Source organism: Hevea brasiliensis, chromosome 2, assembly GCF_030052815.1.
Source record: "Hevea brasiliensis isolate MT/VB/25A 57/8 chromosome 2, ASM3005281v1, whole genome shotgun sequence".
Taxonomy (NCBI): domain Eukaryota; kingdom Viridiplantae; phylum Streptophyta; class Magnoliopsida; order Malpighiales; family Euphorbiaceae; genus Hevea; species Hevea brasiliensis.
This window is the reverse complement of record NC_079494.1, coordinates 40,120,236-40,141,077: the sequence shown is the minus strand read 5'-3', so window position 1 is coordinate 40,141,077 and position 20,842 is coordinate 40,120,236. Positions and strand designations below refer to the sequence as shown.

Sequence of the window (20,842 nt, the reverse complement as noted above, 5' to 3'; positions counted from 1 at the left end):
AAACTCTCGTGGGGTGCAGAATTAAGGGCTTTAGCTCAATTCCGACCAAATAAATTCCCCAAAATCTTATTCCCCAATGGCTAGACTCATAACCCAATTTCAGAAGCCCAAATATCCTGAGTTACAAGCCCCAAAACCTACAGACAAAGCACCTCCTGGCCCACCAAAATTCCTACAACATACTTCTAACCCTATTACCCCAGCAGCTTCACGATCTCAGATTGCCAACAGACCTAAGAGGACAAGACAATATACATATCAAGAATTTATGGAATTACGAGCAAAGGGGTTGTGTTATAGGCGTTGGCAACCCTTCCATCCCATGCATGAGTGCCCAAACAAAATTTTTAAGAGCTCTAATTGTGGGTGAAGATGAAGTAGTCAATCAGGAACAGGAAGGCGACTTTGGGGCTGTGGAGGCTGATTCCACTGCTCTACAGATAACTGATGAAGCCTTTTTTTTTCTCGCATGGAGTTGTCATTTTATTCTGTGGGAGGTTTTTCTTCTCCGCAGACTATGAAATTACCTGGGACAATTAAGGGTTCACCAATCACCATTATGATTGATAGTGGAGCAAGCCACAATTTCATCCCTGGTAAAGTAGTTTCTCAATTGAATTTAATTGTGGATGTAACTCTTGTATTTGGTGTTCTTCTTGGTGATGGTCAGAGGACAAAATCCGAGGGAGTATGTCACGATGTTAAAATTGATCTGGGGCAAATCGAAGTCATTGCCGATTTCTGTGTGTTTTCGTTGGGTGGAGTTTATATAATTTTGGAAATTTCATGGCTAAAAACATTGGGCGAAGTTCAACATAATTGGGCAACCAAGCAAATGTCATTTCAACAGCATGGACAGCTGATTACTTTGTGGCAACCCTTCTCTCACTAAAACAATGGTAACAATTTCGCAGCTTTAGAAATTGACAGATATTGATTTTGGGGTGTTGCTCTGGGAATTAAATGAATTAGATGGTCAGAGAGAGTTTGAAGCAAAAATCACGCAATCGCAGCAAGAGGACTTAAATAATTTAGTCTGTGAGTTCAATGAGGTGTTTGGAGACATTACAAGCCTTTCTCCTTCTCGCCCTACTGATCATGTCATTCCTTTAATAGAAGGAACTATTGTTGTTAATGTAAGACCATACTGATATGGGCATTTCCAGAAAGATGAAATCAAGAAAATGGTGACAGACATGCTTGCTATGGGTATAATTCGACCAAGTTCCAGCCTTTTTTCAAGTCCTGTCTTGTTGGTTAGGAAAAAAGACAGAAGCTGAAGATTTTTGTCGATTACAGAGCTCTAAACAAGGCTACCATTCCAGATAAATACTCAATTCCAGTGATTAATGAAATGCTGGATGAGCGTGCAGGAGTTAAATATTTCTCTAAACTCAATATGAAGTTAGGGTATTTTCAGATACGAATATCTGAAGTAGATATTCCAAAGACAGCTTTCTGAACCCATTCAGGTCACTATGAGTTTGTAGTAACGCCATTTGGTTTAACGAATGCTCCTGTGACTTTTCAAGCGACCATGAATGACTTGTTTTGACCATATCTTCTTCATTTTGTGCTTGCATTCTTTGACGACATACTAATCTATAGCAAGACATGGAATGAACATCTGCAGCATGTTAGAGTGGTGTTGACTTTACTAAAGTAGAATCAATTTTGAGTAAATCAGAAAAAGAGCTCTCTTGGCAGGACTATTGTGGAATAGCTGGGTCATATAGTTTCAGCTCAAGGGGTTGCTATGGATCCTTCCAAGGTTTCGAGCGTTGTTAACTGGCCCCAACCTAAGTCGCTAAAGGCAGTAAGGGGATTTCTCGGGTTGACTGGGTACTATTGCAGATTCATAAAAGGATATGGTCTTCTAGCACAACCTCTCACTCAATTATTAAAAAATGAATATAATGGGAAATTACTTTGGAATCCACAAGCTCAGTAGGCCTTTGATCACCTCAAACAAGTCTTGGTACGTTCCCCAGTTTTGGCAGCACTAGATTTTTCTAAAACATTTATTGTTGAGCGTGATGCCTTAGGTACAGGAGTAAGAGCGGTCTTGATGCAAGAGAAGCGGCCAATTGCTTATTTCAGTAAGGCATTATCTCCCCAAACTCTTTCAAAATCTGCTTTCGAGCTTGAAATGACAGCTCTTGTCCTCGCAGTTCAACATTGGCGTCCTTACTTAATTGGGCGAAAATTCATAGTTCATACTGACTAGAGCAGTCTTCGGCATTTACTTCAATGACACATTTCTGCTCCTGCCCAACAATTTTGGGGAGCAAAGTTGCTTGGTTATGATTTTCAGATTTTATACAAACCAGGCTCTTCTAATTCTGCAGCAGATGCTTTATCTCGAAGGGATGAGGATACGACGTTAACAGTTATAAGCATTCCCCAATGGATGGATTGGCAGCAAATTGAACGGAAAGCGGCAAGTGATCCGAAGCTTCAAAAAATTATTCAGGATCTTCAATCTAATCCTGAGTCCCATGTCCATTATTCTCTCATTCAAGGGAGATTGTTTTATAAAGGCAGGTTGGTAATATTAGCATCTTCCCTTTGGATCAAGAAATTATTACAAGAATTTCACTCATCCCCTTTAGGGAGCCATTCCGGTGCCTTCAGAACTTACGAGAGGGTGGCATCTAATCTCTGTTGACAAGGAATGATGAAATCAGTTCAGCATTATGTAGCAGAGTGTCTTATTTGCCAAAAACACAAATATGAGACTACTTCTCCTGCTGGGTTATTGTAGCCACTTCCTATTCCGGATTGTGTTTAGGAGGATATTTCTTTGGATTTCATCACAGCACTTCCTAAATCTAATGGTGTTGATGCCATTGTTGTTGTGGTTGATTGTCTATCAAAATATGGACATTTTCTTGGGCTAAGCCATCTTTACACAGTTAAAACAGTAGCTGAGCTGTTTGCTAAGGAGATTATACACCTTCATGGAATGCCTCAATTAATTGCAGGTGATCGAGATCCTTTGTTTCTAAGCAATTTCTGGTTTGAATTCTTTAAATTGCAAGGAACTCAGCTGAAAATGAGTACTGCTTATCATCCTGAGACTGATGGGCAGACAGAGGATTTGAATAGAGGATTAGAAACTTATTTAAGGTGTTTTGCTTCTGAGCAACCCAAGCAATGGAGTAGATGGCCCTTGGGCAGAATATTGGTATAATTTAAGCTATCATACAACTGCTGGTTTAACTCCTTTTGAAAAGGTTTATGGCAGGCCACCCCCTACTTTACAACAGATCTTACCTGGAGAGACCAACGTGGAGGATGTAGCAAAAGAATTGGCCACAAGAGATGAGCTTCTTCGACAATTAAAGTATAATTTGTCAAGGCCACAACAACGAATGGTTAAAGCAGCTAATAAACACTGTAAGGATGTCAATTTTGTTGTTGGCGATTCTGGTTTTCTCAAGCTCAGGCCACACCTCCAATCTACTCTTCAGCAAATCATTTATTCCAAACTTGCTGCTTAATGTTATGGTCCTTTTAACATTGTGCAAAAGATTGGGAATGTAGCTTATAAATTATAGCTAACAGAAGGAGTTAAGATCCATCCTGTATTTCATGTATCACAATTGAAAAGGGCTTTGGGAAATCATAAGGTTCTTCTAGAGTTGCCTAAGGCGTTGAAGGTGGAGGAACGCTTTGTTGAACCTGAAGAAATATTACAGAAGCGAATTGTTGATGTTAATGGTGATCAAGTTCCTCAATTTTAATCAAGTGGAAAGGGTATTCAGTAAAAGAAGCTACTTGGATGAATTATATTGATGCAATTAATCAGTTTCCTTCTTTAAGCCTTGAGGACAAGGCTGTTGTTCAAGGGGAAAGTAATGTTAGTGGCCCAAACATGGATCCAGCTTTCTTGGGCCAAAGTTCAAGGCCTTTACGGGTGTATTATAGAAAGAAATGGAAGAAAGGCCTGGCTGCAGCAAATCAGAATGCAGGAAAAGAAGATTCTAGCATGGGACAAATGTCAGTGTACGATTTGGAGAAGTTTCCGTTAGCACACTTTGCAGATCACACCAAGCATATGATGCTGAATTGAGCAAGGCAATATTCTTGTATACAAATAACCCTTTATCCAGGGAAAGGGGATATGAAAAATTTAAGTTTATTGTATCAGCAATTCTTGCAGGGGCTAGCTTGAGCTAGTTAAGGATTGTATTCCTGGAATATTGCTATTTTTATTGTTGAATGCAACTTGGACATTAGCGGCCTTTCAATCTCTGTGTTTCCCTTTTCTATTCTGCTCTCTTGTTTTCTGTTCTTTTTTTTTTGGATTTTTGCTCTTAACTCTATCAGTCATGTCATAATTTTTTAAGTATAGTAGCGTCGAAACGTCTATGTCATATCATAAACGTGTTCCATGTCCATATCTATGCTTCATAGGTTAATTATTACCTCACCTTAATAAAACTGATTGCCATTTACTATATGGATCCTATTCTTCTAATGTTCACTAGATCCCTTTCTTTAAATCGATGTAAGTCACCTAGCATTACATCATCTTATCCCCTCTTATTGCCCTAGTGGGAAAGTGGTTTTGATAATTCTGGGAAAGTGGTTTTGATAATTCCCTTTGAAGCTTGATTTCATGTGGCATAAGATGATCATGAGCAACTATAAGCTATGGCACAATGACTGAAATAGTGCCTATATAGGAATTGAATCATTAGTAAAACATTTGTTTTCTTTTGATTCATAAAAAGAATTATGTTCAGATTTTAGTTGTGTAAAGATTTTTGGGTCAGGACTTTTTCATTTATTGGTTCCTCCCTTATTGCTACCAATTATTTCTACCAAATTGTAGTTTTCTCATGACCTCATTCCCAATTTTGTTACCATGCATGGAGTTCTTGTTTCTTAAATCTTCCTTGTCTCATAAGTGTTTCCTTTAGGCCTTCTTTTGATTTAGAAAACAGGTAGTTAATCATTGTTTTCTTGCAAAAGCTTTAATAAACTTAACCCCATCTAAAATCAACACTTTCAATTGATCAGTAGTGCTTATGAACATTAACAAGTATGAATGGTTGCAAGGAAGAACGCCGAATAAGGCATTATCTCCAAGTGTATGTATGTGTTCTATTGTATTTGTTATCGTAATATGAAGAATCATTCTCCTCTTTTCTTGTGATGTGGTTTATCTGGGAATTACCTTCTTGGATTTTAGTAATGCTACATCAAGATCATGAAGCAAAAGGGTTTGCTACTCATTTCTAGTGTTTACGACAATAAAAGGGGACAAAGAGACTTTAGTTGCTTTATGTTTATTGTGATTTGGAGTACGTAGTTGAAAAGAAATCCACAAATTGTAAGTGACTAATTCATGCCATAATAATTTTTATAAACAAATGGGTGCTTTGGGATCTTCGTTGATATTTGTTGCAAACGAAGAACTTTGCTATTGCTTTTCTTTAAATAAAGAATGTCAATGTCTCCTTTCAATAATTAATATATCTTTTATTCTTTATCAAATGAATAATTCTTTTATATTAAGGGCAAAACCTTCCGAATAAAATTTCTAATTAAACAACTACATTAATAACTTTCCAAATCTAAAATGGTCCAATCAAGAAATTAAATGAGAGTTGAAAAGATTAATTTAAATTTTTTAACAACTTCAAAGTTCTTGGATTGTCATTGTTAACAAAATTAGAGCTCGCCAAACAAGGAGTCAAAGGTCAAAAAATTCTTAACTTTGTCAAATGACTTCCATTTTTCATAAAATGTTAATAGGGAAAATTCTCAACTAAAAAAATGAAGATCTACTCCTATATCTCTAGGCATCCTATCAAAAAAGTTATATTTGCATATTTGTGACATTATTACCTAGTAATTTTTAATTTTCTCTTTCTTTAGTTACGAAATGTGTCAGTGTTATTAAATGCTATAAAAGGCGCGAGGCGAGGCGCTCGACGGGGCGAGGCGAGGCCATGGTGCCTCGCCTAGCGCAGGCCAGGCAACTTGAAGGAAGCGTGCACCCGAGATTGCTGAGGCGAGGGGCGCTGGGCAACCAAGGTGTCGCTTGATTGAAGAAAGTCCATTTTCCCTTTTTCTATTTTTTTTAAACAGCATGAAAATACAAAAAAAAAAGGAACCCTAAACTCACGCCACCAATAGACTTGCAGAATGGCACCAGACCAGGTATTTTTCCTTTCTCTCTCTCTCTCCCCTCTTCACCTTCTTTCCTCTCTCTCTTCTCTATTCTTCTTCTGTATTCTTCTCCCCTCTCACTTGTCGTTTTCCTCTCACCAACAGACTTGGAGAACGCCATTTTTTCTCCTCTCCTACTTATTTTCCCTTTTTTTCTTTTTATTTTTTTTCTTATCTTTTCTATGCTTTTCTCTCTTACAAACAGTTACGCAATTCTTATCAAGCAATAGCACTTTTTTTTTTTGTTAATTTGTTGTTTCATATTGTTTATTATATGAACACTATGATATGCATTTTGTTATTGTCAATTGTTACATGATTTTTATTAAATTGATATTGTAAATCTCATTTAGAATGGTTAATTAATTTAATTTTAAAATGGTTTAGGTCCCATTAATGGGAAGTTTGATATGCTTCTCTTGGTTTAGAATAAAAAGGCATTGTGCATTTGCAAATGGTAAGTTAATGTGCTTTTTTTACTTATTAAACCAGTTAAATGAATGAATTTTTATGTTAGAAGTATATATATATATATATATATATATATATATATATATATATATATATATATATATATATATATATATATATATATATTAGGCAATTTAGGTTACAGTGCCTTGCTTCAAAAAGGCCCTTGTCTCGCCTCTCGCCTCTCGCTTAAGGCCATGGGATGGGATACCTTATCGCCTCAGTGTCGCCTTTCACCTTAATAGCACTGAAACGTGTACACACTACTAATATAGGACATCCATCATCCATCACTGGATCAAACATAAATCTCTAACAAACAACCAAAGCCAATTTAAACCTAAACAATATCTATGTTAAGATAAATGACACCAAAGCCACTAACCTAAAGTCTCATCTCATATAATCCTTATGAGTACATATTCAATGTTAAATAGCATGTTAGGCTACCAATGTATTTGCGAATTAATTATAGCACTCATGCTTATAGATCCTTATGATATGTCATAACACCACATCAACCTCAAGTGAGCCATTGAAAAGGGAGAAATCAATGTGGCACATGTATCGCCATGTTTTAAACCCTTAAGCAAGTAATCAACAATTAACAAGTCTAGGCAATTATGTGCAATCAATTCATCTACAAAAAAAATGCTAGTAAAGTTAATAAATCAAAAGCCAATAGGCAAAGTTTTACATTTAACTCTCAAATCTTAAGCTAAATGAATCTTTCAAATGGGCAAGTATAACAAAAGGAGATATTTTTTTGGTTTTTGTCACAGTGCAAATTCACAAGTAACTACACATGAATCCTTGAAATGAATACTCAAGAATTCACAAGTGAAGATTATATTCTATGATAAATCTATGAATAATACTACTAAAGTTAATTTACCCCAAAGGGCAACATGAAAGTCTTGTCATAGTGCTAAATTCCACCATAGCTATAAACAAATATTTCATTAATTATATTGCCTAGATTATGCTAAATCAAACACAATAGTTTTTTCAAAACCCAATATAATAGAAAAATGATTACTTTATGGTCCATATTTCATGTGAATATGGAGCAAGGTGACCTCTTTTACGAAACACAACCAGTCTTTTCCAAAAATTAAATATGATATTTCAGTTATTTCAAGACCCACCATCCAATAATATAATTTCCTTTTGGTAGCTAGATACCGAGCATCATATGCCACAAATCAATTTATCTCATCCTTAAGAAGATCATTATCAAGTTCTACAAGTTGGAAGGATTAAATTATATAGAGCCAGGATAAAAACCTTTAAAAGAAAATTAAACTATGATGTGCTTTTCTATTACATCTTCCTCCAGTTAAGAAAACCATTAGCAACAAAACTGCATCAACCAACACTTTAAATTCACCGGCCAAAAAGCACAAAAAAAAAAAATAAATAAATAAATAAATGAAAAAGGCAAACTTAAAGAGGCAGTGACTTTAAAAGTACAAATGCATAGAAACAAAAGGAAAGCCATAAAGAACATATTTAATTTACTTAAATTGATAACATGCACTGTAGACATGTGTGTATCAGCTCTGATTATTTCAATAACACAGTAATTAAGATCAATTAACTGACCAAACATGACTCTTAGGTGTTCAAGATTTTGGAAATTGGTGGTTTGTGCAATATTTTATGTGCTCCTGTGATTGTCTCGATTAAGAATTAAGACGATCACAGATTACCTTACGAGTTAACTAAACAATCAAAAAGTATAACAATTATACAACAATACAAGCCATATAATTTAATACTAAGACAATAAACAAGTATACTACCACACAGGCGTCACATCTCCAAGTTGCTATCTATGAGTATAAAGGTTAAACATAAATTAAAGTCATCCAGGCAGACGATAAAAGTGAATTGTGCTAACACTGTACAAAAACCGGCAAAAGAGGAATATCTAAAAGGTACTTCAAAAGGTTCTGACCTGAGAACCAAACGGCATCTCCTGGCTCCGTTGCTCCTCTAAAAATGAGCTGCAAGATAATTCAAACTGCAAACACAAAGGGAAAATTTTGTTTTGTTTTTTTTTTTTTTTCTAAAAGGCACAAAACGAAAAAGAAAATAAAGAGTGCTAATGAATGTTGGAGCAAAAGAAACTAAAAAAGCGAAATGCTCCGTCTCGCAACAGGTAGAACTACAGAAATGAAATCAACGAGAGTTAAAGGCTGGGGTTGCTGTAATGCATGTGTAATGAGGTTCTCATTTGAGCTTTTCCTTCATTTTCTTAAAGTTTCTCGGCAACCAAACGGATCTTTGAAAAACTATTTATGCAAATTAAAGAAATGAAACGAAAAAGAAAAAAAAAATTAAAGGTTCATAAACGATTCAAGCGGAAACTTACAGGAGAGAAACTAGCATTAAAGAGTTAAGATAAAGCTGAAACTCATGGACTCATCGGAAGAAACTCGAAGAAATTTGTGATCAAAAGGTAAAGAATTTAGGATTGAAATCTGTGGAGGAAATCAAAGAGAGAGGAGAAGAAAAAAATCATTCAAGATCGGAGAATGGGAATTTGCTTGAGTAGGACATCAATTTTGGAATGGGAAGAAAAAGAAAAGAGCTTTATGGAGAGGAGTAGAAATATCTGAAACAATAGGGGGTTTTATAGTGTGGGGAGACTAACTTGGACGCCCCCCACTCGATCTGTACACGTAATCAATCAATATCCAATTAATGCTTTTTTATTGGGATTTTCGGGGCTTTTTCTTTCCCCATCTTCCTTTTCACAGTACCTAGGTTCGGATTTCCCTATGGGTTAGGTTCGATTTCTCTGTTTCCGCAACAGCTACTGTTTCGCTGTTGCGAGCAGGCTGTTTTAAAATTAGCCGGCTTTGCAGCATTCACTTCTTGGCGCACATCGGTTAGGGGAATTATATAATATATATGTATATATCCTCCCAAATTTTTAAGAGAATTTTAATTTTGCTATAAACTTTTAACACATGTGTAAATAAGGTTAATTCTATGTTTTTGTTTAAATTAATTTATATTTTTTATTTATATAATATATAAATAGGTAAAGAGGAATATCGGCTTTAGTTAATTTATCCTTCATTATTTATAATATTTATAATTATATTTTTATTATTTAATTTAATTTTAAAATTTATATAAATCTAAAATTTTTATAATTTAAATTTAATTATATATATAATTTAAAATTTATATAAATCTAAAATTTTTAATCTTACTTGTATTTAAATTTTATTTAATTAAATTTTTATTATAATATAATTTAAAATAAAATTTTATAAAAAAATATCTTCATAATTTATATATATATATATATATATACACACACACACACGAAAGGAGGAAGACATTTTCATTGCCTAAAATGCCCTTTATTATTTATATTATTTATAATTATCTTATTTTTTATTATTTAAATTAATTTTAAATTTTCTATAAATTTAAAATTCTTAATCTTATTTATACTTAACTTCCACTTTATTTATATTATTTATAAAAGATATTAATTAATGCAAATATTAAAGAGTATAATTCTAATGAATTGTAAAAGAAAATCGCGCAATAGTTTTTTTTTTCATAATTTTTATCCTAATTTAATTATACAAGTAATTTTGAATTAAGTAGAATTTTATTTACTAACAAATTTCATATATTTAAATTTTAATAATATAAGAAATTATTATCATTTTAAAAATCTTTAATTTAATTGATTAGAATGATTTTCTATTTAAATCTAAAATTCTATTCTATTAAGAAATATAATTGGATGAAATTTTTATTTCACATATTCTTGTATTCTAATTGTTTGCGGTTCCTCAATTCCAAAAATGGGTGCCATATACCTTTCGTGCTTATGAATAAAACCAGAACACAAGATGTGATATGTTGAAGATGATCTGTGTTTACTATTTTCTCTTTGTTGACTTCATAATTAAAATCCACTAATTGCAGCTTTTTTGATGTATTTTTTGGGAAAATATTTCAAGTGTTGATATTCATCTTTTTAGTCTGGTGAGCAACCTTTCTCTATTGTGTATATTCTATTTTTGTTTATTTAAGAATTAGTTTATAGGTCAACAAACTGTCCATAAGCATAGCTGAGTTGATCAATTAAGTCTGGAATTAATAACTCACTATCCCTTATACTGGGTTATTATCTTCAACATGAATCTCTTGGTGAGCAGAAGGATAAATCGTATGGCATTTGTCCTCTCTCTCTCTCTCTCTCTCTCTCTCTCTCTCTCTCTTCCTATTTCCATGTATTCTATGCTATACATGTGTATGGTATGTTAATAATTTATTTCCTAGCATTAGGAAAATGATTTACATTTTTATGTCCACTAAATTAGAATATTCTTGCTGCATTATTTTTGGGTTTTAATATTTTTCCTTCTCTTATATTACTCTCCATTGGCATTTGGTGAAAACTTTCTAAGTTAATGCGCTAACATATTTCATTTGATGGTATACTTCTAAGGATGCTTCAACATTCCTTTTCCTAATGGAGAGTGAAACTATTTATATATTATTGTCACATGTGCTTAATATTTATTTGGTTGTAATAATACATGACTACATGCCATTTCACTGAACCCAACAGGATTAAGTGCTTTGCTCAAATTAGAAGGTAAAAGGAATAAACCACTTTAAAAGACAATCATTTTATAAGGATACTTCCACATCCACTGTTTGTGATGTAGCATCTGTTGACAAGTTCTTATATGTCCTCACTTATTTTGTAGTTTGTATTTTCTGCGAAATTGAGTGGCTTTCCATATAGAAGCAGAAGACTAAATATAGGATTAAATGTGAACAAAAATCTGGACACATAGCCTTATATAAGGATTCAAGATTGCTTATTGATTTGGACAACATAATATCTGAGAGGTTGCGAGAGAACCTTTTCAAAAAAATTGTGGATGAGATTTTCTCATCATGTACTGGACAGTTTGATGAGAAGGAAGTCTATGATAAAATCCCTGCTGATCTTAACATCAAAGCTGAGAATGGCAAAAGAGTTGTTAATGACAAACTCACTGATTCAAGCTATGACACTACTAAGGTAGAGAAAATCATCAAGGAATGGTACAAGTTCTATGAATATAAATATTTTTACTTAGTTTCTATTTAAAAAACGTATGATAGCCATTGAAGTGATAATGGATTCATTGATTTGAATTCATAGAGGCCAATTCTTCTGCTTTTGTAGGTTTCCACACTTAATGATTTGCTGACTTGTGACAAAGTTAGGCCTTCTGAGCCATTGACATGGGAGGTACCAAAGGAACTAGCCGATTTATTTACTATCTAAATGAAAAATGATCCAGAACATAAAAAGCCGTGTTGTTTATTGTATCTACTAGGGAATGATTCAACACCTGCTGCTCTCAGGGAGAGGAAAGATAGAGTTCTTTCAATTGGGACAGAGAAAGAGTAATCTAAATATTATATGATATTTACATTAGTTATGCCAAAGGTCTAAAATCTTTATTTTCTGCCTTTTGGAAGATTATGATTATTGGAGAGAAGTTTTCCTTATGTAACATAAGTTGATGAAATTTTGATAGAAATTATTAAAAAAAAAAAAAATCCCTAGAGAAGCTCTATTTCTCTCTATCATGTTCACATTAACCCTGCGAAAGGGTTAGTGCCAGTAAACCATCCAAGCACGAATGGTCGAGTGCCCCTTAAGGGTTTAATGAAAAGCAACAAACATAGTAGCCTGGGTTTTTTATGGGACAAAGAGAGAGTTTGATCTAAATATTTGCAAATATATAATAATAACATATATTTGTTTCACAATAACATTTATATTATAAAAATAGAATTACTCTTGTATTTAAATTCCTAAAAATACCTGTCATGCTTTATACCATTTATAATTATATTTTTTATCATTTAAATTAATTTTAGGATTTATTTGGCTTTGCCTGCTAGCATAATTCATTTACAACCTATGGTTTTCCCATATTAATTAAGTTAATTTAATAGGTTATATATATATAATTACTAATTAAATTACAAATATGTATAATGAGTACAAATAACATTTATATTATAAAAATAAATTTACTCTTGTATTTAAATTCTCAAAAATACCTTTCATAATTTATAATATTTACAATTATATTTTTTATTATTTAAATTAATTTTAGAATTTTATTTCGCTTTGCCTGCATGTACTATCACAGTTTGTTTATAACCTATGGTTTCCCATATTAATTAAGCTAATTTAATATGTTATATATATATATATATATATATATATATATATATATATATATATATTGAAAAATACAAAAAAATTAACTTCAATTAGATTAAAATATACTCAAAATAATTTGATATTATAACAATAAAAGATTAAATTTAATTGACTATTAAAAGGTAATATATTATAATAATTATATTATATATTAAAAATTAATAAAATTATATATAAAAAATTAAATTATGACTATATATAATAAATACAAATAACGTGCAATGCACGTTAAATAAAAAATTAATTTATTTAAATCTGCATAATTTGTTATTAAAAATTAAAATAATAATTTTTTAATAATAAAATATTAATTTTATATTTATAAAAATTAAAATTACTTACAATTTTAATTAAAATAAGAAAAAAAAAAACTTACAATTCAAGCTTGGTGTTCTTGCAATACACTAGAAAATTTGAATAAATATCATCCTCCACATGTTCGTAGGCTAGGGCTTTGGACGGCATGGTATTGCACTTGGAAAGGCTTTAGATTGAAGGCATCACACAACAGAACCCATTCGCTTGCAAGGACGATAATTGGTGTGAGCCAATGCTATCACTAGCCTTGTTACAGCTAGAAACGGCCATAGTAAGGCAAGCAATAGGATCCGACTTACTGGCAACATTGAGTTCTCGGCAGTGGGTTAGTTCTTTGATGATAGGGAGGAGGAAGAAATCTCTTTATCCCTGACTACTTAACTTTAATGAAATTACAAATTTGCCATTGAATGCTAATCACCTTGTGTTTGAGTGTCCTTGCAATCTAGGATTTTATATTCTAGAATTTATGTTTGATTATTTGTGTTCTTAATTTTTTTTTTAGATTTTTTTTTTCTAGGTTTGAGTTTTGGTGCTCATTCAATTTCTAGAGTTGAGTATTTTTTTTTTTTTTTTAATTGAGTTCTTGCTCTCGAGTGTTCTTGCAATTTGGGGTTTTTTTATTACTTTTTTATTTTAATTAAAAATAAAAATTTACAATTTTAATTTTTTTTTCCAAAAATTATGTTGATTTATTCTTAAATCAAAAGGACTTAATTAATTTAAGCAAAAACTTTAAAATGGGCCTATTTGCATATGAGCTAAAATTTTAGGGGCAAAATTGAACTTTCTTCTAATTTCTAAGCTATCAAAAAATTAATTTTGAGATCAAATTAAAACTAGGGGTGAGCATTATTCGATTCAAACCGAATAAATTGAATCGAACAACCTTAATTTGATAATTCAGTTTGATTTTTAAAATAATTCAATTCGGTTTGGTTTTTAAAATAATTCGATTCGGTTCGGTTTTATATTATAAAAAATTTGGTTATTTTAGTTCGGTTAGGTTTTGAAGAAAAAAAAATCGGTTAAACAGAATCGAATCAAAAAAATCAGTTTGGTTCGATTCGGTTTGAACCGAATGCTCACCCCTAATTAGAACACAATTATTTTTTCAATTTACCTTTTTCTATAAAATAAAAATAAATATTTTTTATATTTTAAATAATAAAAAATATTATGTCAATATAATATTTAAATTAGGTGGTATTCTGAAATACATGTTATTTAGTGATTTTAATATGTAGTGTCAAGATCAAATATTTCATGACCCAACCTATGGGCCGGATTGGCACTAGGACCTGAGTCAGCCTAAAACCCCCGATGCCCGTAGTAAGCCTAACTATTCCTAAACCCAATCTTAAGGCCCATTTGGGCCCAATTTCAAGAATTCAATCGGACAAAGTACGGCCATAAAATGGATCATTTAACGGAGAGTTTTTTACTCGCCCGACTTGTAAACACAATATATAATAAATTGAGGAGCTCAGCTCACCCTTCACATGCTCATAATATCATAAATCCAATGGGAGTTCAGCTCCCTCATCCAATCCAATCTTGCATGCAATCAATAATCTTACAAATTCAACACCATATTATATTACAGACCCAAATTAATTAAAATACTCCTAACACATGCGAAGTCTAAAATTTAACTCAATTGTATAAAATACATTAGATACTACTAATTGACCTACGAAGAAGAAGAGCAGGTTAGTCACAATAAGTAATCCTCTTGTAGCCTGAAAAAATAGATGAACAGGAGTGAACATGCAACTCAGAGAGTAAATAACTAATTTTAACCACAATTTCTATAGCTATCTGAAGCTAATGCATCCTAAGGAATGGAATGCAACATCATCATAAATTTTATACAAATTACATCATAACAGTAAAAAGGCAATTTGGAGCACTTACACAACCAACACTGTTCAAATAATACATATGTGAGAGCTAATCCCCTATACAGCTCTCTTACCTCTGCTAGCGAGTGTCTCTCAAACTGGACTTTCGCTTAATAAATCAAATACGGGGGCCAGCGAATGTCTCTCAAGCCGTGCCTACCTCGACTTATCCATAAAGGATCGAGTTCCAGCGAGTCTCTCTCAAGCCGTGTCTACCCGTCCTGTCCATATCCAATACCATACCACATGTACACCAATGCACACACACTACTCCAAATTACCACAAACAATATCCATGGCACTTTATCAATTATGAATGCAATATAAAACATGCCTAGTATTTAACTACATAGATACATATTTATAAGTGATGCATGAGCATGCTTGAACATATAATAATATCAAAATTATAATTAAAATTAATATTTTACTCACAGACTTAAACCGAGGTCACTGCGGTGGTTGAGCGGAGGAGGAAGGCTGTCCTGGCTCACCTGACAAATTCCATTATAATTATTTAATATATTTGACTCGATACAAGCTTGAAAAAGATCAAAGACACCCTAAGCGTGCTGAAAATTTGGCAGAGTCTCCCCTATTCCTAGGACCTACCTAACCTGCAAAAGGGTTCAAAATGCACTTCTATATCCACAAATTATACAATCACAACTCAATCACATCACATGGCCCCTCTTGGGCCCATCCAACAGTCAACTACCATAATTTGAAAAATTACAATTTACTCCCTACATTACCTCTTTTTGTAAAAACTGTCCAAATAAGCTCTAAAAAATCTAAAACTTTGCCCTGCGGTCCTTAGCAATATTATTAAGCTAATGCAAAATGAATTATATTTTTCTAACTTGCAATGAATATTTTATAGATTTTTAATCGAAATCAGGCACTAGATAATTAAGAAAAAATAAGGTTCGGGTTTACCTATGCCAATTCTAATCCTGGAGATGCGTTCGGGACATCTGAAAATGGTGGGGTAGCCTATACTCTCAACTCGGTTTTGAAGCTTTCTCGGTAGTCTGTCTGCCCGGCCCAAAATTGCAGACTCGAGCAATTATCGAATTTCCGTGAAACACAACACGGGGGTTAGTATATAATTTTATGAAATTTTCTAAACTCATTTAATACTCAGAAAAATACTGCGAAATCTATGGAAATGTTTGAAATGGGTATTGCCGCGAAGCTCTCAACGAGTGGAGCACTCCGGTACTCTCGAATTTTTTGTGGGGTTTACAGTTTTCGAGAAATCTAGCCCGAAAGTCAAAATGGGCTAAAACTTTTTGGCCAAAAATTAGACAAACCGCTCAATGAATTTTCGTGTTTTTGGTGTCTATGGAAAGCTCTCGAATGTAGATGTGTTTTGGGACAAGACCCAATTCGATTAGTGGCCGGATTGGCTGAATTTTGGTTGAGAAGGTGAAAAGTCGTGCAATGCGTAGGGGGAGCTTTTGTCCCATTTTTTGGCTGCTTGGAGCGTCGGCCGGTGGCAGGGAGGGGTGCTGGAGGTGCGCCGGCGAGTTGGGGCGGCTGGGACAGCTGTGGGGCTGCGAGTGGAGGAGAAAGGAGAGAGAAAATGAGAGAGAGAGGGAGAGCGTCGGGGCCGCATGAATGAGGAAGAAGAAAAGAAAAAAGGACAGGCTCGATTCGGTCGGTTCAATTTAGAGTACCCGAAATTGAATTTTTTCTCTGCCTTGGGACTGAAAATGAGGCCTAAAAATTTCAAAAAAATTCCAAAAAACTTGGAAAAATTCTTAGAGTTTAAATATATTTTTAGTTTTGCCACATGGTCTTTAAATAAATTTTTAAAAATCATCAAAGTTTTATATTTTTAGGAAATCGAACCCAATTTCAAAAATTCGAAAAATTTCAAATAATTTCCCAAAATTTAAATAAAATAAAATATTAATATCCACCCATAAAATATTAAACTTAAAAATTAGGGGTGTTACAAAATATATCCAAGGAGATTACGAATTATATCAATTAAGATTCAGTTTTAATGAAAAACATTGTGAGAGTAATAATCTTGACTGTAATAAATTAATATAGAAAGAGTGTACCTTAAAATCCGCTAAATGAAAATTTTAATTAGTCTTAATGTGCATAAACCTTTATAAATAATAATTTTAAATGCGCTAAATTAATATGGATTAATATATATGTTGACACTGAGTGGGGATAGTAGCATTCTGTCTAGATTCTTTCAGTTCGTAGCACTTGGATTGTTACATTATAAGAAATTAAAGTTGTGCTTCTGCTAACTGCTTAAGTTTTTAGTACAGTGGTAAGCATTCGATCTTATAAGTGATATTAGAGTTGAGGTCATGAGTTTGAGTCCTTGATAGGTTTTGGGGGATTGTACTCGATCTCACAGTATCTTTAAAATCATTTAGAAAAAAAAATAATATTAATTATCAAATTGACCTGAAATTACTTTTGCCTATAACTTTACTAAATATGAATAATCATACAACATAGTTACCTTAATAATAATAATAACAATAATAATAATAATAATAATAATAATAATAATAATAATAATAATAATAATAATTATTATTATTATTATTATTATTATTATTATTATTATTATTATTATTATTATTAATTTCAAAATACTCCAATTTAAAAGGCTCATAAATATTTTTCCTATTCATGAAACTTAAATCGAAACAATAGCCAATCTCATAAAAATGCCATAAAATTTAAATCTTATTGTATGTGTTTAAATTATTTCATAAAATATATAAACTATAAGTTAGTTTTAGCTATTTTCTATGAACATATTTTACTAAAAATATTATAATTATAAGTTATTACTTCTAAATTATACGATATAACTTTTTTTTGTTTGACTTGAATAGATTTGGAATTCCAAATTTCACACATCTAAAATCAAATTTAATGTATCTGAACTAAAATTTATTGTTACCACTTATATAATATTTAATTATCAATATTGATGAATAGTTATGCTTTATCAAATTTGAAATTTAGCAAAATGGAATAAATTCAGTTATTTAGAGGAAAAAAATAAACTAAATTAAACCAATGATGGATCAAATCAAACCAAATAAAACCAAAATATTTTGACTAGTTTATTTTGGTTCATTAATTTTTTTTACTTAAAATATATTAATTTTTTACTGGGCACCTAATGCTACAATAGCAGGAATGGAAATTACACTTTGACCTACTAGGACTTATACTTTTACAGTGTGATAAGGACATCATGGCGGACATTGAGGCACCAGAATTTAAAGGAGCCATCACAAGAGTTAGAGCCAAAACATTGCAAGCCATGGTGATTGACGATTTGGCCAAGGAAGAAGAAGACACCATGAATAATTCAACCAAGGGGAGTCCAAGCCAAGAAGCATGCTTCACAATGATGAACATACAAGTCCAAGGTGGTCCACATATAGCCGAATGCATTGGAGGCCATTCGGGAGAGTGCCAAGTTGGCATGCCAAGTAGGAGCTGATGTGGCGACCTAGATGTAGTGGCAGCCAAGGTGTGAAGGAGTGGAAGCGTGGATTAAAGGGCATTTGAACCTTGAATTTTAAAAATTATTTCTAAGGTTACATGCACCATACCAAGTGTCTTATGATCCTAATCAATTTTCAATACCCAATTACATACCAAAACAAATTTTAGCATGCATTAAAATTTCATTTGCCATTAAAGATTGTGAATTAACATTTAATTCAATTAAACCCTAACTAAAAGAGGGATTTTTAGGTACTAACCTCTTGATGCACAATTGATGCAAATCCAGGATGTTCTTAGGACCCCAAATGTTGTCCCTCTAGTTTGTCCATCACAAGTACACACCAAAGTTGCAATGGCAGCCCCCTTAGACTGGCTTCTCAAGCCTTGTCAACTAATTTTGAGATGGGGTTTATACTTTGTGAAGGTTGTATGAATGTATTGAGAGTTAGAAACACTTTCTAATAATTTTAATTCAAGAGGAAATCAAAGTTTTTCCCTTGAATCAATTGAGAAATTGAAGAGGAGAGGAAGAGAGCATGTTGCTGTCCAACATGAGAGAAAAGAGAGAGGTGATTGATTTTTCTTTATAACTTTTCTTTATATACTTAGGTCAAACCCTAACTGTAACACCCTCCCGGTAGCAACTCCGTACATTCTACTGTTCCGGTGACCGGTGTCGGTCCGGACAGCTAGAACGTCCGGAAAAATATTTAAACTAAAGTGAGGAACCATAATTAACTCAAATATTGATAAGAAAAATTTAGTAAAAATTTTAGAAATAAAATACAAACAAGTTAAACGAGCCGGTGCCCTAGCGATGGGTAACCAGAGGGAAGTTGCGGTTCTCGCAACGAGGAGCCCTAGACCCGGGGGAAAAATTATAAAATAATTTTTGGGACCTCAGAGAAGGGTCATTGAGGTTCCTATGGCATTAGAATGCCAAGAAAATACCTAGAAAATTTTTTCAATCGGTACAGACAATTTTGACCCGTTAAGCCAAACGGAGGGCATTTTGATCATTTCGCATTCAGAGGTGATTTTTGGCCGACTTGTCCAGTCAAGTAAATAATTATTATGACATAAAATATAAATAAATATTGCTAAAAATTTAATTGAAAATAAGTAGAAAAGAAAAGAAAAGAAAAATGAAAGTAAATGCTTAAATATGCCATCATGCTTAAATAAGCATGATGCAATTAAATTTTCCCACCAATTGGAATGTGACAAGCACACACTAAAACAATTAAAAAGGGAAAAAAAATGGACAGAAAATCAGTTTTCTTCTTCATTTTTTCAGCTTGCCGAATCCTCCCATGGAAGCTTTCATTTTCTCCTTCATTCAAGCTTGCAAATCCCTCTAACCTTACCCCAAAACCCTAAGCTACCTTCATAAAAAATTAATCCCACACCTAGACAAAGCAATTGACTGCCAAGAAAAGAGGAAACAAGGAGGTTTTCACAAGTCCAAGAAGTGTCCCTTAAAGGTTAGTGCACTAAAACCTTTTCTTTCAATTTTAGGTGTAGTATGCATGCCAAATTAAGTGGGAAATTCAAGAAATTGAAAGAATTAGTTAAGGAATTAAACATCCCTAATTCAGCAGCCTTGGGAACCTTATGGGGTTTGATGAATTCCTGCATATATACATGATTAGTGATGATGATTGATGAGGTTATAGGCATGAGAAGTGATAGGAATTTAATTGATTAAGTTTTGAAATTTGAAATTAGGGTTTTGGGAGTGAAGAATTGGACTTGGTTTATGAAGTGATTAATGGACATTTTAATGGTCAATTAGTGACCATTTAAGGTAAGTTAATCATAATTTGAAGTGAGTTAATGCATGGCAAACTGAAATGGGAAGGCTACCCTAGGACAGCAACAGGGTGACTGAAATTTCAGTCCACTTGGACTGCCATAACTTGGGCTGTGTTGGTCCAATTGGTGTTTGGACAATTGGACATGAAACTAGGCTTATAATGGCACATTTTTGCTGAAGAAACCATGCCCAAAAGACCAAAGCAAGAGGACCAAAAGTTGGCCCCAATCCGGACACCCTGCAACTGATTCTGTAGAATGACCAAATGAATAGTAACTGTTCATTTGGCCATAACTCACTGTAGATTTGGTCAATTGACCTGAAATTTTTATAACAACAAGTTAAGACATAGACAAACAACTTTCATGA

The 20,842-nt window shown here is 32.9% G+C and overlaps 1 long non-coding RNA gene across 5 annotated transcripts in view; it reads right to left on the bottom strand.

The window, feature by feature from the left end:
- Positions 1-9,433, bottom strand: part of LOC110639126 (uncharacterized) — a 40,798-nt gene extending 31,365 nt beyond the window's left edge. Inside the window, exons 1-2 of one of the 5 annotated variants that reach the window (XR_009143536.1) lie at positions 9,032-9,433; positions 8,615-8,680 (exon numbers count right to left, since the gene is read on the bottom strand). This is a non-coding gene — a long non-coding RNA (uncharacterized LOC110639126). The remainder of the gene's footprint in view (positions 1-8,614; positions 8,681-9,031) is intronic. The other 4 variants (XR_009143532.1, XR_009143535.1, XR_009143530.1 and 1 more) reach the window with 4 other exon arrangements.
- Positions 9,434-20,842: the final 11,409 nt, after the last annotated feature.